We start from the raw sequence: 17422 nt of genomic DNA on the forward strand, positions 1-17422 counted from the left end.
ATTTCAAAATATACAGCAATGCGCGCAAAAAATAAATCGATATCTAACCGCGAAATACCGTTAAAATGGTGTGATAATATACAGCACTCTGTATGTACGTTGTCTCTGCCGCCGTCGGAACGCACTCTGTCATGTGCGAGTTTCGACCGGTTTTCGTGCGCCACCCCGTGCGCCCTTATTTGGTACAGATTATAAATAGTACAGAATCAATCATCAAGATTTAGTTTTGATCTAAGAAAATGCATAAGTAACAACATTCAATAATTTGTTAAAAAGTTGTTATAAGACTTATAAATATTTTTTTAATCTTGAGTGTTGTTGTATCATAGACATTTGATTTTAAACCAGTCCTAGATCTTAATGTGAAATTAAATTGTATATTCAAGAATATGATTTTTCGTCTAATAGGTACTTACGAGGAAATTTTTCATTTGTTTCTGTTTAAAAATTTATAATTAATATAAACACAATTATAAGTATTCCATTTTAATGAATGATTACCTAACCTTTGGACAGAATAATATATATTTATCTTACTAAGATTTAATATAAAAATTACATTAAACTAATAAGTAACATTTATAATTAAATATTTTAATTTAAGGAATTTAAAAATACTACAAAACAATTTAGCCGATAGCTATAGTAGTTTAAAAAAAAAAAATTAAATTTATTTAAAACTCGAAGAAACCGAAAGAGGAGTATATACTATATAGTTATCTCCGCTATAAATTGTCCACCAACACATAAATTAGGTAAAAAAAAGTTTACTGAATTCTTCCAACACTCGATAGTAGATATGTCTGGAGAAGATTTTATTGCTAAATACACTTTTTGCAGGGGATTGAGATTGATTATCACCAAAGTGCGGGAATTGTTCAAATTTGCAAATACAATTAATAAAGCACAAATCATCTCATTTAGAAAACCGATATACTGGTCGACTACATCAAATGAATTACCTGATCTTATCGACTTCTACGTAATGAAAGATATTCCATCAAATTATACGGAAGTTGAAGGACTAATAGTGATAGAGGAAACGTCAGATCACATCCTTGTGCTTCTCTGACTAAGCATCGGTGTAAAAGTGAAATTGTATGGAACTATTATATGATTTTTATATATATTATATATATTCTTATTATATGAATTATTATGTATCTAAGAAAGTGTATAATCTATATACTATGTAACAATCAACAATTTATTAAAAAATTGTTATAGGTAAGACTTAAGAACATTTTTAACTTGAAGTGTTATTGTTGTGTAATATCAGTTATATTTTGAATCGGTCATGTGTCCTAATGTGACATTAAGATTTCTATGTTCAACAATATGTTTTTCATCAAATACTTACCATTATATATTTTTTTAATATCATCTGTTTAAAAATTTATAATTTTATAAATTTAACATTAATATAATCACAGTTATAAGTATTACATTTTAATGTATGATTATTACCAAACATTTGGAAGTTTGGACAGGATAATATTATATGTGTATTTTACTAAGATTGAATATACAATTATGAATAACCTTACATTAGACTAATAAGTAATATTTATAATTAAACATTTTACATGATTTAAATTTTATATAGATTATTTTTTAAACATTTTGAAAAATACTACAAATGAATGATTTAATGAGATACATAGCTGTAATAGGAGTTTTTTTAAAAAAAGTTAACTTTATTTTATTTAAAAATGATCGATCATAGAATGTTAAATTGTCAACTATTATATTCAAAATAATTTGTTTGAAAAAATTTTTTTTTTTCAAATTGTTTGAAAAGTTGTTATAAAATTATTGATAAAATGTTTTTATTACATTATTTTCATTGACCACATCGTCATCCTAAGGTTACCAATTAGGCTAAAAAATGATGCATGTATAAAAAATTTTTCTTACTTTTACATTCTGATATAATATATAAACAAATAATGAATCAAATTATAATATTAAATTTACTCATTGAAATACATATTTAATTCAACGAATTTTTTAAAAAGGTGTTATTTAATTCTTTAATGTTGACCAAATTGTTTTATTTTTAAATAATACAATATTCTATACTAATAATTATTATGTGAGCTTACTCATAATTTCTGTGAAATTAAGACATAAATCGTGATTAAATTATTAACAAAGTTACTAAGAGAATACGATTTGAAATGCAGTAAATCAGATAATACTTACTTTAATAATATTATAAAAATGTTTTCATTTAATGTATGTATTTTATGTTTTTAAATTAATGCGAACCAGTTGTGTATACCAACTCAATGGAGTAACACCGTCATTAGATGTAAATATTTTACTACTGAGACATTTCCCCAAAAATATCAAGGTCTTACATTCAATGGACAACACACCGCAAACTGATTACTCCGTCAATCAGAAAATTAATACTTTTTGTCAAAATAAATCAATTCTTATCAACATAACTACCATTGATTTTTTATTAGAAAATATATATTATATGCAAAATAATAAGTATTTTAACTATATACTCGTCCATCGTACCTATCTGGTACTGGTGGTATAATAAAAGAACTCTTGCGTCACAATTTTTAAACCAATATTTAAAAATAATAATCATTAAAAAATATCACCATAAAATATTAATACTTGTATATGACTAATAAAATTAATTTATTCGTAATAACTTTTAAATGGCACGGTGTATACTAAAAAAAAAATGACAAATAAGGCACAATGACAATATCTCCATCCAGCAATTTTGATAGTTGATACGTATGGTACATTGGTACGCGTACGTGTGACATTTTAAACTCAAAAGAAAGTCGCATTTTTATCAGCGCACGTATGATATATTATACGCGTCTATGTAAAATGGGCTTTATTCGGCGTGTTGGCCGGTAATAGTCGTCAGTGATCGCGATTAGCCACAACGGACCATGACCATTGCGACACTATAGCGATGATTATAACGTTATCCGATCATACTGACTACGCGACAGCAACAACGCTTTAAAGTAATATCCGATTTTTCCGCATAACATATTTCTCATTGCAGTGAGCTATCTATTACAGATATCTATAATTAATGATTCAACGTTTCAACGTTAATAATGAGTTAACATTTGTCGTAGTATATAAGTATTAGCTATTAATTAACGTTTGTTTTTATGTAAGTACAATAATTATGACAGTATAATAAAATTATTACTGATAGTAGTCTAAATTATAAACAAATACATGAACTTACGGAAATTAGAAAAAAAAGCTATAAATAAAATAAGATATTTATAAATTTTGTATAATGGTAAATTTAGCGACAAATTAATGAAATAAATGTCAATAGTCAACACGTATATATTATTTGGTATCATGCAGTCAATTGATCGAATGACAATTACTCGAAAACAACATTTGGTTGAAGAAAAATTGTTCTTAAGACTAAAAATTATAATATTCATTAAATTCATAAAAAAAATGTCAAATTTAATTACTAAATAAATTACTATAATTAATAATTAATAATAATTACTATAGTACAAATAATTTTTTTTTATTATTATTTAAATTGCACTTGAACAATTAAGTTAATTAAAATTGCTAAAAAATTTTTATAAAATACGTATAATTTAAATTTAAATTTGCATTTAAAAATTATAGACTTTTCCATGTAGATAATCAACGATTTTGAGAATCAATAGAGTTTTTTTAATTATCTTAACTCAATCTTGCTATTCTTTTTTAGTTGTATAAATATACTTTTTACTATTTACTTTTTAATTTTTACTGCTCAATTTTGAACCAATTTATGCATTTTTCTTTCTTTTAATAAGCTTCAATAAAACACCATATTTATGGATGTTTTCCACGTAGTCAAACAGTTATTTCAACATTCAACGGAATTATTTGTTATCGCTAAATCTTGTTCTATTCTTAAAAAAAATTTTGTGAACATTTGTTCTTTGACCAATTGTCGTTTGTGAGAAATAATTGTCGTGCAATAAATGGTTTTCGATCAACTGTTATAATTCCATATTATTTATTAAATACAAATATAAAATCTGTCTTCGAAATATTATACTGATTTATTCATACCATTATTTTAATAAAAAAAAAGTTATAACAATTGTCTTTAATTTACAAGAACTAACTGGTACTATATGAAAAATAAATAAGATTATAATATTATAAAATGAATAGTTTATTTTAAAGATCTATTCCAATTTAAAATAAATAAAACAGATAAATACTTACGTACACAATTATATCTGTGGTTTTGAATATAGGTTTTGACTTGTTTAAAAAAAAAAACCACAAAAAAATAATTCTAAAGTTAGTGTTATTTAGTCTCATTTAAGTTAATTCTGTAATATTAAGTTAAGTAAATATGATAACTAATCAATGAGTTTATAGGTATTTTAAATCCTATTGATTTGATGAGTTCTCATTTTTAAAAATAATATTATATTCCATGTTGAGTATGGCTTAGGCAAACGTCAATATACCTAGAATTCTAAATAATATAGGTTATATCCTTCTCTATTTTTATTACGAATAGGTAGTAAAAATAATTTTAATAATATATATATTATTTGAAAAATTTAAAAAAAATAGCTGTATACAAATTAATTCTTATACTAGTGAATTTAAGCAAAATCCTTTAAGCTAAAGATACATGTTCAAATTATAAATTAATAATGTTCTTATAGTGATAAATTATAAAATATTAAAAATTAAAGTAAATTTTTTTACGCTTATTAAAGATAATCCTTCATATTTTTTTATTATAATTCTAAGAAGCATGTAGAATGCATTAGATTTACATTTAAATTTAAATTTTTTTTTTATTTTACTGATATTAAGTTTGTTAGCTAAATATAAAATACAATCTTCATAAATCAATTGTATTCATAGATGGTGGGTACCTAGTTAATAAATAGTATTAAAAATAATTTATAACAATTTCATTTAATAAATGTTTGACGTTCTTATTTTGACAAAATAGGATAAAGATTTTACATTTAAAATAACGATTTTTATAGCTTTATTATAATTTTTTTTCTTGTTATTTAAAAAGTATAAACCGTAGACTTAAATCTTTACTTCTCTACGAATATAATTGAACCGATGATTGCATTAACCCCATGACTCATGATTCATTTATTTAAAACTTTTGAATAATTGATAAAAATGGTATAATAAAAATAATTTTGAAAAAAAAATTAATTTAAAAATGAATACTTATTAAAACAAAAAAAAAATTTTAAAAGTACTTTAACATTAAATCACAAATAAAAATACCTTTATAGTTTCTTTATTGGTAATTCAATATAATTTTTTTCAGGTAGTGTTGACACTATTAATATTATTAATTTAATAATGAATAAATCACTTAAAATAATGTACTTGAAGCAGTTGAAACATACTGTGTAACAATAAATAACTAAATTATTGGTAAACTGAAATGTCTATGAAATAATATAATCTACCTATACTGCATTCAGATTATATTACATTATTTTCGGAATCCGATATAGATTGATATTGTAATAATATACATTAGGTGTTTACCTTCAAAATATGTTTTTAATACGATTATATGGATTAGAAGATACTGTAGAGTGTAAAACTACACACAAGTCATTGACTAACGATGTTACAGCTCACAACCAGATTTTTTTGGTTGTAATTGTATAGATAAAAAAATTATAACTCAAGTCGTTTTTACACTCAACGTATATATAAACACATGACTAGTATACGATTTAAAATGTCAATTGCATAAAATATGTAACTCGTGACGTTTATGCAATTCAGTTATAATAGTTTCGAATATTTAGGTTAATGGAATCTATTTACATCATGAAACTATTTATATCATTATTTGGTATAAAATATAATAATGGAAATTTTCATATTTATAATAAAACTAATTTACAACATGTACCATAATAGGTGTTCTAAGTAGGAATAACATGTTTACACTATTTTTACTAACCATATTTCTTACAAAATTGTTCTACCGTCTCTAGTGGTTTTTCTGTAATGAATGAACAAAAGAATATTATGTTATACGGTTAGGTCTAGTTTTTCACTAGTTACATTATTGAGCATTAACACAACATAAATAAATAAATAATTATCAAAATAAATACATTTAGGAATAATACTTACTATAACAAATCCTCCCTTCATGCAAGATTTGTTTATTATAGCTGTTGATATAACCTGTCGATAATTTTAAGATGAAATAAGTTTTATAATCTATAATAAACTAATTTCACATGGTCGGCAGAATTCTCACAAATAAATTGTGTGAAATTCTACGTGACTCTATAATATGGACCCTTTCATCAATTGCGAAGTATTATACCATGAATTCCCATATTTTAGGCACAACAGCAGTCTGGCCATTACAACATAGGTATTATTTTCATACTTTTTAAAATAGTATACATACAAATACGTTTTTAAAAATGTTTGACGTGCCATGGATTGGATATGGATTCAATAGTTGTTATAAATGTTTTTTTTTAAACAACAAAACTACCGATTCGTTAAAATGTTTGTTAACACAATATGTTAAAGATGATAATGTCTGTAATAATTTTGAACATTTATTGAATAGCATACCTTTAATGTCATCACTTTTCACTACTGCATTTTCATCCATATTTTCCTAGAAACATAATTAAACACAATAAGACTGTGATCTGTAATTTTTGTAAAAAATATTAAAATACGGTTATGTCAATACAATTAAAATTATTCAAATAAACGTACATTTTGCAATTTAATTATTCGAAAAATAATATTTAAATAATCATTAAGTTATTATCGCATAGAACAATCTAATATGGTAAATTACTAATAATATATTACTGGTAATGCGTTAAAATCACCGTATCACTAAACCTTTCAAATACCTACCTAATCAAAACAACATCTTTTATAAGTTTATTATTCGGGGTTTAACACGTTGAAACCAATATCCGTTTCCATTAAATGGGATGTTGACCGCGTTTTCATCAAAACTATTTGTATATACTACGCTTATTAATTTAATAAATTAAGATAAATACCTTAAACTACCTCGAATAGTATAAGTGATATTTTAAAGATATACAAGTACCTATATATAGTTCTGAAATTAGAGATTTTGTGAAATGTTTCTACAATTTTTAAATAATTATGGAATAAAGCAATTTACGTACCTATACCCATATGTTTTTTTCTTATATAGGTATATACTATATCGTTACGAAATTATCATTCGAGACGCGATTAACACATCAATAAATAAGACAGTAAGTTGCATCCTAACCACTTGTTGACTAGTCCAAACTATTCTGACGCAAGTTACCTCTTGTACTTTCTGTTATCAATTTGGGACGCAAGTAGTATGCACTGAATCTATAATATGTATTTAATGTGGTAATATGTAATTTATTTGAAATCAGTTATGATTATTAACAATTTATTGAAACTAAGTTTTATTGCATTGATTTTTATTTAATATCATTGCTTTAAATTCTTTAAGATTTAATTTTTAGATAGACAATTTAAAGACTACAAAGTCTGATTGTTTTATTTGAATAAAAAAGTAAATTCTATTGATAATAAAATAATTTTAATTTATAAGAGATACTTAAGTAAGTTGGTGTCACATTAAAAAATAAAAATACATTTACAAAACTTACAAAATCTTTTTCCACTCGATCCATTACAGTTTTCAGTTTTAAATCAAATGATTGCGGTGCTTTTTTATCATCTAAATCTAATTATTCATGGTAATGACCCACGAATATTAGAGTTATTGCATAGTTTATGAAAAAAAAAAAAAAATAAGTTATAACATATTTATTATGCATATTGATACGATGTCATTGATAATAAGGTTGGTAATCATCTATATAACTGAACTGTGAAACACGATTGCATCCGCCCTGCCTTTTTACACCCGAAAAACGCAAATTCAAAGTATTAATATTTAATACAGTCGAACTTGATTAACTCGAAATCGAAGTTAAAAGTTTTAATTAACCAAATCTAATTGTACTTTTAAATTGAGTATTAGAAAATTTATATGAAGGCAATACCTTTGCTCTAATGCAATCGTAGTGTGTTTTTGTAGGTAGAATGGGTTGATTCTTGTTAGTTACCACGTAAAAGCGCAATGGTGTTGCATTTTTCAAATGTAAAAAGTAGGGCAGCGCCAATCATGTTACACCCATAACAGAGTGTTATAATAATATCATAAAAATCGGAACGCAAACAGTAATATTAAAAGTATTACTGGTTTGCGCACACGACAATAATTGTATTTTACCTGTCTATACCGGTCTGGGCAATAATAACCATGGATAAACAATATAGAAATATTATTAAACTTCCTTCAAAAACTTACGGTGTGCGAACATATTATATTTTGTGATAAGTGAAATTAGTGAAAATTTGTGAAGCTTTCGAATCACGACGTGAAAATATTTGAATTAGTATAAAAAATATACAAATTTACTAAACATCGTGGTATAAATAATTATGATTTTTATTTTCGTTGTCCTAAGTCTATTAAGGAGGAAGGAAAATGTATGTAAATACTTTTAAACAAGTATTAACTATCAACAATAAATTATTAATTAACAAGTAATAACATAAAGGTAACTAATAGGTAACTGTGCGGCGTGCTCTAACCACGTATATGGTTTTAGATTCAAATGTTCCCAAACGATCAGTGATGGTATTTTTATGCGCAAACAAGTATTTTTGGTATTTATGTGCAAATCAGTACCGCTCTATAACAGAATATGCAATTTAAATTGTATTTAAACATAAGCATTGCAATTGTTAGAACTTTTTAAACTTTTTAATTTTGTATAGCACTGTTTCTGGGAGTAAGCCAAAGGTGTATGGACGCCTATTTAGCAGGATTTTTAGTTGGGCACCCGTAGATTTCTGCCATGTCCGGTTGGAGGACTTGCCCCTTAAACAGTTGCTTGCCCACCCGTGACCGGAATTCGATGCGGCGACAATACGCGTCAGAAGCGACGACGTACCCCGTTCGGACACCCTGTTCCCAATTTTTTATATACTATAGGTACCATTATAAATTACTTACCCATTGACTCTGCAATAGCGTAATTGCGAAGTGTATCATTATCTATTCATATAATACATTAGGATTAGACGTTTATTCTTCTGTGTAATACGTATATTTATGTATAATGTATTGTACAAATTAATAGGTATTGCAATATGAATGCAAATATGTTATTATTATACCATAGTTTTACCTATTTTATCTGGTTATATATAAACATACATATATACACTTTTTAAAATTGTTCTAACAATACTTATTTTTAATACTGTAGAACTATAAAAGTACACTTACCATCAAACCCTAATAATTTTAAATATTCTGTAAGTTAATTTCAAATATTTAACATATAATATTAGTATACATACAATTTATTCAAAGAAACTATTTATAAAAAGTTTTATCAAATAAAAACAGAGAAATTATTAGGTAAGATTTTAAAATAGTAGAATAGTAAGTGTTAAATATAGGTACTTTTTTGTTTACGGAATGAATAACTTGTTAGGAACCTTATATTATTAAATTTTAAGTTTATTACTAATCGAAAATATCCATTATCTTGATTTAATGAAAAAAATAAGAAAATATAAATTTTAAATTCTTATGAATAGCTTAAGATATTTCAAAGATATTACAGTGTTTAAGAAATAGAATATAAATATTAATTGAAAATGTTAAATATCTGTGGTAATTTTGTTTGGGTATCATTTATTTTTTACTATATAATAATTGTAGTAATCATAATTTTTTTTTTAAATTCATAAGCATTTATTCTTCAAATTCATATCAAAAAATGGTAGGTACTTATGTACTTTTAATTATTATATAGGTATGTTATAAGAAAAATGTATGGGGATCTTTTATTGAATTTTCAGCAAAAAATATTTTATAAACATTAATAAGAGAAAAAAATTTTAAATAATGTTAAATTTTTCATGTTTTTAAAAAGCTCAAAATATTTTAAAATTATACCATAACCATTTATGCTATAAAAATTAATTTTACTTTCCGGTAGAAACTTTTTTAAATTAAAGACAATTTATAAAAAAACATGAATTACATTTTAAAATATTAAATATAGGTACCTAAACAGAATAATTTTTAAAATTTCTAAAGATAATGTATTATTATGTAGTTTTGAGATTTTTACGAATTCTGTTAACATTCTTCCTTAAAAGCTTATAAAATTATATGTGATATATGTGATTATAAATTCCATTCGTCAATTTACAAAAAAATGTATAATAATATAATTGAAAGATGATTCTACCGATAGTAAAAAAACGTATAAAAAGCTATATTTTGGTACAAAATAAAAACTCATTATGATAGTTTAAAAAATATCATAAAGGTATTCTTAGTAGATAAATTTAAGTAACTTAATCATGGTTATGTTAAACAAATAAATTTTAAAATGTATTAAGAATAATTAACTGATATACGAGGTATCTTACTAATGCAATCTAAAAACAAAAAATAATAATAATTTGATATATAAAATTGATGAGTCATTAATTTCATAGACCAAACACAGAACATAAAACAATATAGATTATATAATTTAATTAATATCAATACTCAAATTTTAATGAAAAAATAAAAACTGAAATATTATATAAGTACACCAAATACATATAATGGAGTCACTTTATTATAGTTAGGTATGTTGTGTCAATAAATAAATAATACAATTTATTAATTATAATTTATTGTTATAAAATCCCTTACTATTGCTTTCTAAAAAATAAAAATAAATTCTGCTTGAAATTGTTCATTTGATGTTTAAAATTGTATGGATATTATGTTTATTATGTAGTATATTTTTGAATACTTAATGGTTGATCGAGTGACTAATCATTTATAGATTTTGATTATTTTAAAATGTATACAATTTTGGAAGCCTGAATAATAAATGGGAGTGATGGATAGGTCGTTGAAGGTTATGATAGTGCAGTTTCTTGGTCTAAGTGTGAATGTGAAATGAGTAGTTTTTGAACAGTGTTTTTGGTAATTAATAAATCTGTATATTAAATATGGTGGTTATAATATATAACCTGTTATATATTTCGTGTGTACCTATAAATAGTGTATTTATCATATCTATTAGACATCAAACAGACATTTAAATTTACAAACAGGGGCCATTATATAAAGATTGGAACCTTTCTTTTAAATCGCAGAAAACAAAAATAGTCCATGATACATAATTACCGACATCAAGTGTCAATAAATAGTTTTCCGAAAAAGTTAAAAAAATGCATGGTATTAACAAACGGATAAAAAATTAAAATATAAATATGACGCTAATAATGAAATCATATTTTCAAAAGATACAACAAAGAACATTGCTTCGAAATAAGATTTCATATACCTAGTTAATATTTTTTTGTTCTACATAACTGAAAACTGATACTGATGTAATTTAAAATTAATTTGATATATTTTATTAAATAATATTAATAAAAAAAAAAAAACATTAATATAGAAAAACAATTTACTAACATTTACCGGTTAGAATAATATAATAAAAAGTAACTGTAATATATTTTATTATTTCATTTTTATATTTTTATTTTACATAATTTACATGCCAAGTATTATCAGAAATAGTTAATCCTAATATAATATTATTATATATAATTATCTATAGTTAGTTATTTTGAACTTATTTCTGTTTTTCGGCTAAACATGAAGTAGTAATAGGCTAAATGAACAGTAATGTTATGTAAAGTTTTGTTGTTTCGTTTAAAATAAAGAAACTATAATGTATATAGAAATATGATTTTTTGTTAATGCTTTCCAATCACCAGTAACTAATTATTCAGTCACATCTATAATGCTGTTTCGACTTCTATATGTAATGTCAGAATATAGGAAATTTATCTTCGTTTATTTATCACTGGGTTGCTCTATTTCAATTCTAATTTTCAGAAGCAACCCATTTTCTAAAGGAAGAGTATATCAAATCAAACAAAATAACAAAATACATATAAATTTCAATAATGCTTGTTAAAATATTTATATAAACATAGTTTATAGCAAAATGATATTCTGATATATGAATAATTCATTAAATAATTAGAGTCTAGTTAGTATTATAAACACAAATTTTCAACCAAAAATTGTAATTATTATTAAAAACAATTTAGTTCATCTTATTTGGTGCAAAAAAAAAAAAGTTACAGTGGGCCTTGAAAATTTTTGAAAAGTGTGCTGTGCTTAATAAAAGTTTGAGAACCAATGAATTAAACTATTACATTTATGATGCGTATTATATTATTAATTTTATATTTATTAATAAATATAAATTACATATCTTAATATAATTAATAAATAATTAAGTAATTATTATTGGTTACCATCGTTATATGCCTGTCGTATACTGTTCCCTAGATTAGTAGAATTGTTTGTAACAATGTCAATAACTATAGCTAATATTATTAAAACTTTATATGAAATCATAGTTTTAGTTTAGATAATTACAAAGAACAACTTTTTATTACGAAGAATAAACCTAAAATGTTTTATTCTGCATTGGTACTATGATTTTATAAACACCAATTATTCAGTGCCTTTTTAATTTGGAGTTTATGTATCAAAACAATTAAATATTTTATGTGTTTATTTAAAAAACACCTGTTTTAAAATCCAAATGAAAAAATATAATGTTAAATGGTACACATATGTTGATGTAAAATAAAAAATATAAAATACATCAAAACTAAACTCAATTTTTGAACTTTGAAGTTGTATTCATCCATTAATGGTTAAACGATTTTGACCTTCACCACATGGTTAGTTGTTTTAAAATAATAAGATTGTTTATAAATAGTTTTTATAATCAATAATAATATATTTTGCCACCGCCCACTACGATCGAAATAAACTTCTGCGTGATATTTGATTCGGATAAAACTTAATTTGGACGTATGAATAACGATTATTTTTTTGGTATTTATTGTTTATTTTCTCGTCTAAGAATACTCACGGCTAAAAAACTAATTTAAATAAAACCTAATCCTTCCAAAGAATTATCCTAAGAAAACTAATTTATGTTCCCCATATATTCAAAATCATACTCTCCGTTTAAACATGAAATTACATACAATCCACGAAGAAGCCAAACGCTTTTATAAAAGATTCCATTACCATATTTCCTCCCACTCAAAAAACTTTCTTCTCTCACGATTCCAACTAGTTCTCCTAGACGTTTAAAACGCAAATTGTGTTGAGACCTTTTAAAATAATAAATTATAATTAAAAAAAAATAATTATAACAATACATAATATGGTAAAAAAACATTAAGTACTGACTATATAGCGGTCATACATCTGACTGGTGAAATATACCATGATCATACACGTGTATATACAATCACTCATATACAAGTTAAGCCAATACAAACAAGTATAGCTTGCCAAAATTTGTATACATTAATTGTACATGCTAATATGCTACATTCTCACAATTAAATTGTTAAACAAATTTCACTTCGTTATTATTATTATTTTAATAAATTACAATTTTCAATAATTTTAAAGCAACCGATTAATATGTTATGATAATATATATTAATAATGCGTATTGACACTGATCAACGATAATACTCTAGACATCGAAAGGCACTCGATGAGTGATTGTTGATAATTATTATTTATGTCAGTTGATAAATAGAATTAAATTATTATATTTTTGTTTAAATAAAAAACCTTAAAAATAGAACGAGAACAGCCAGTCGACGGAGAAGAGGAGGCCAAAAATTTTCATAGAAAACAATTATTATATAAAAAACGGATAATATAAAAAATTGTAAAATTTTATTTTACATTAAATGATTCTTAATAATAAAAAGTTAAAAATAAATCCTATAAAAACAAATTTACAAAGTTAAAATGATATTTTATATAAATGTATATACAATTAAATCATTTCTACACGGAGATATAAACATTTCTATAAAGTTTTACAAATATTAATAAATAACAAATAATAAAAAAAGTTTACAAATTACTCATAATATATAAATGGAAGATGAGTCTAAATAATAGTATTATTTTTTTATGATATATGTGAGAACGATTGAAAACCCTGAATTGTAAATTTCAAAACTATTTTAACAATTTATAATAATTAATAAATTGATCAATTAAAAAACATAAATAAAAATGCAGGGTGAATTTATTATAAATAATAGACAATGGACTTATAAAAAATAGTTAAATATTGAAATCAAAAAAATGAATATAATATAATATTAAATATATTTATATTTTATATAATATAATATTAAATATTAGACATTTATAACATTGGAATTTTACAATAATAACGATGTAAATATACAATATAATATATTTTTCGAGAAAATTCTTAAACGAATAAAAGTAATGTATTTAAGTAAAAATTGTGCTTAAGGGATTAGTTCAATATTTCTCAAAATTAAATACGTGATTTGTTGTTTTTAATGATAATTATAGTTTAAACTATATATTTATTTACGTGTGATTAGTTTGATCGGGTATATGTAATTTAGACGATAAACATAATTACATCTAAACAACATTTTTTTTGTTGGTTTTTCTAAAAATGATAAATTAAAAAAAAAATATATGGTAAAATTATTTAAACTACTATGTCTACATAAGAAATGCTATAATAAATATATTTATTTAATACTAACAATTCTAAAATAATAATTTATTCAAAAATGGAACTACATAATAATATAATATTATAATGTACCTACATATAAATAAGTAAAATGAGCGCTGACGGTACTAATAATAAAAGTTATTTTACAATAACAAAATAAAAGTACAAATGCATATTTTTAAATGAATAGATAAAAAAAATTAAAATAAATAGTAAACTGATTATAATATAGTTTAGTGATGATTTATCTTTATCATTTCATTAAATTACGATAATTTGTGCGTATAACACTAAAAGTTTTTGCGTGACTCATTTGTTTTCACCTACAATGTGAGGCTGCAAGGGATTTTCATACAATTTTTTTGTAGTGAATCGACCGAAAAAATGTCCAATTTAAACTAGAAATAGTATTTTGTGGGATAAATACTGTCATCTCAGGTTGTACGCATAAATATATCCGACCATGATGTTCCACAAACATACTGCATGGAACATTTATAGATAAATAGTATAATATTTTTATTTGTGTACGTTGCGTGTTCCTGGGATAGGTAGTAGGCACTTATATATTATTATTATTATGACGTCCCCAATACGTATCATTTTAGCGATAAATCGATTTTCACCTTCACCGCAGATAAATACCCGTAAGCATATTATTATGACGTATCTAGTTGATGAATTAAGTAAAAAAAAAAAGTTCTCCATTAATTATTTTATATTTAGTTTGTTTTAAATATTATTATAAAGGTACTTAGTAGGTATTGAGAGAAAACGGCTGCTATATAATGATTTTTATAACATAACATGTATACTATAGTGACGTAGTGCGATAACAAAATACCAATTATACAAATCGGTATTATGGCTATCGAACGATTGAGCACGTTATAGCTTTTTTATCTGGACGGTTGAAGAACACACTTGTAATTTTAATAATTCTGCTGACTCAAGAAAATAATAAAATTGAGTACGATATAATGAGCAAAACCTGTCATTTCATTTACCTAACATGGAAATGTATAAAGACAAACTTTATCAGAATATGAAAGATCTTTTTACTTATATTTTTGATATAGACTCAAAGACGGGTAAGTTATTTAATTAGTGTTGTAACTTGTTGCAAGTTACAAGTTATTTGATTACGTTGTTTTTTTCTTAATAAAAACAAAAACATTACTAGGTATTTATTTGTATATGAATTATTAATGTGAAAAATGATTCTTGCATATTAAAGCAAAAATTTAAAAGTATTAAAATTAAAATGTATTAACACGTACATTTTTTAAAGAAATTGGTTACAAAATAATACACATAATGTGACTTTGCTAATATATTGTATAATATGAACATATTACATAAGTAATTTGTATAAACAACAAATGGTACATTATTTTGTTGACACAAAATGTGGTTAACACATTTCTTTACAAACAGTATGGATGGTTCGGCTAAACCATCGAACATGAAGAAAATCGATAAATTTCAATTCAAATGCCCATGACAAATAATAAATGCTCAATTTTATGTTTTAAACCATACACTCCATATAATGACCTCTCCATTCAAACAATGTAAAACGTAGCCAAATCTCTCTATAAACGCTTCCATTCAAACCTCCGCGATCCTTTAGTTTCAAACTTATCTGCTCTCAACATCCCAGGTGATTCCAGAAGACATTAGCTAAAACACAGATGGTGTCACGACCATCCGACTGATTAATAACCACTTCACACCCAACGAAGTTCCATCGTTTTTTATTTATATAATATGTAAATATATATCTTTACAATAAGTATATATATTTACATATTATATAAATAAAAAATTTAAATAAAAAAATGTCACAGTGACATATGGCTACACTAGTATTACACGTCCTTTACATTGTAATTAAATTTGGCAATGTATTGAAATAATAATTAATAAGCGTGCTCAATTGTATTTACCGAATATTTTAAACGGATAGTAAACCTAGTATATCCTGTTATTTTCAAACCACGGGTGACATTGACATACGATTAGGAGAGAGATTTCAGATATGTCATCGACGAACTAGATACATCAAAAGAAACTAGTGTATACACTAGAGTGGCTTACGGGAAATATAACGGAAAAGGTTTTTCGTTAAATTTGTTAAGTAGTCTTTATTCATCCAGGATGTGTAGTTAAAATAAAAATGTAATTGGTCGTACGCATAATCAAAAGACGTTTGACGCGGTTTGCCGTGATGGAGTTGTATATTTTTAAATTGACGTTGTTTACGTATTTTTTTTATAGTTATTTTAATATAATATATTGCTGCCGCGATTGAAATACATTTCTGTGGGATATTTGTTTCAGACAAAAATTAATTCAGACGTTTTAAATGTTTTAATAGCGTTTATATTTTGTTTTTGTTGTTTATGTTTTTGTGAGCGGATTCTCGAGACTAAGTTTACACTGCAACCGTGGGTAAATGTCGTTTTCCATGAGTTAACGTCACCGTGCGAATAACTACAACCGTTAAAACTTTAGTATATAATACCTAACAATATACTCATCCTTTCACAAAAAAAAAAAAATAGTTACTCTTTGAGGCCAGAGAATCACAATGCATGATTATCAACACAATTGTATTTCGTGAAAAGTCAATAGAATTTCGGAACAAACAGGCAATGCGACACCGACATCACCGTCTA

The sequence above is a fragment of the Rhopalosiphum padi genome, chromosome 4, assembly GCF_020882245.1.
Source record: "Rhopalosiphum padi isolate XX-2018 chromosome 4, ASM2088224v1, whole genome shotgun sequence".
NCBI classification, from domain to species: Eukaryota; Metazoa; Arthropoda; class Insecta; order Hemiptera; family Aphididae; genus Rhopalosiphum; species Rhopalosiphum padi.